This window comes from Piliocolobus tephrosceles, chromosome 11, assembly GCF_002776525.5.
Source record: "Piliocolobus tephrosceles isolate RC106 chromosome 11, ASM277652v3, whole genome shotgun sequence".
Lineage (NCBI taxonomy): Eukaryota > Metazoa > Chordata > Mammalia > Primates > Cercopithecidae > Piliocolobus > Piliocolobus tephrosceles.
The window spans coordinates 67,728,019-67,729,359 of NC_045444.1; the positions used below are offsets into that span (position 1 = coordinate 67,728,019).

A 1,341-nucleotide genomic window follows, 5' to 3' on the forward strand; every position below is an offset into this window, starting at 1 on the left:
ACAACTGCCCCAGGCCATAAACCTTCCCCACTGAGAAAGAAACCACAGCTTTCAGGTCATGCCTCTCCCAGTCTGGCCCCGAAGCAGGGACATCCAGCTTCTGCACCTGTGGTTACAGCACACTTTCTGCCCGTGGTCTAGGGGGTTCGTTCCTAGTTGAGATTATATCACGAATCTCAGTTGGGAGCTTCTCTCCACCTGTGACCACTGCCTGAGTTAACTGCCCAACTTCCATGAGATCCACTGTGAGGTAGGATCAGAAATGTCTTCCCTTTGTCCCCACTGGCATCTGGGAGCCAAAGCATGTCCCAATGCCACTCCTTCTCATATTCTCCCCGATGCTCACTAAATCAGTTCCAGCTCTGGGTAGGGTTGAGGGCTTCCTCTCGGGACTGGATTGCCAGGTTCTCCAGTGGGAGTGTATATCCCAGAGGCAGTTTCTCCCCCTGAATACTATGGGGACTCACAGTTATCTGCCTGGCTTATGGTGTAGGCTGCAGCCTACTGCTTCTTTCAAGGGGTCTGTGGTTTCTTCAGTTTTTCTGTTAAGTTCCTGTATTGCTTCTTGGAAAAAAGTTCACAGCATGAATCTCTCCACACTATTTTGTCTTTCCAAGTGGGAGAGGCATACTAACAACCCCTCCAATTCACCATCTTTAAAAAAAAAAAAAAAGAAAAGAGGCATAGGTTTAAACCAGAAGCTAATAGCCATGCCAACTTTGTCAAACTACATCATTTTCTCCTCTATAAATGGGAATAATAATAATATCAACCCGGCAACGTTTTGTAAAAGTCTAATATAATAAACATGTAACTAATAGAATACCTGGCACATAGCTCTGTTTAATAAAATTTCCTATTATACTCCGATTTTATGTAGTTAAACCTTAAGAAGCTGCCAACATTTGATCTTTTTAACATACAAAAATTGTAATTTCAGTGTTTCATGAAAGGAGAACAGGTTAACACTCCCCTATTGGGCCTTTGGGCCTAATAGCATATATACAGTTCAGGCATTACCACTTCGTGGAATCTAACCATCATTTTTACAAAGTTCCAGTTAGATCGCAGGAATAAGCTTTAGTGATCTATTGCACTGCATTTTGAACATAGTTAATGATATGGTTTGGATCTGTGTCCCCACCCAAATCTCGTTCACCTGTAATCCCCAGTGTTGGAGGTGGGGCTGGGTGGGAGGTGATTGGATCAAAGGGGTGGGGTTCTCACAAGTAGATTAGCACCATCTCCTCAGTGTTGTTCTTGTAATAGTTAGTTGTCATGAGATCTGGTTGTTTAAAAGTGTGTAGCACTTCTCCCCTCTCTTTCTTCCTCCTGCTCTAG

At 43.7% G+C, this 1,341-nt stretch overlaps 1 pseudogene; it reads left to right on the plus strand.

Moving 5' to 3' along the window:
• Positions 1 to 939: 939 nt before the first annotated feature.
• LOC111542872 lies at positions 940 to 1,049 on the plus strand (annotated as a pseudogene).
• Positions 1,050 to 1,341: the final 292 nt, after the last annotated feature.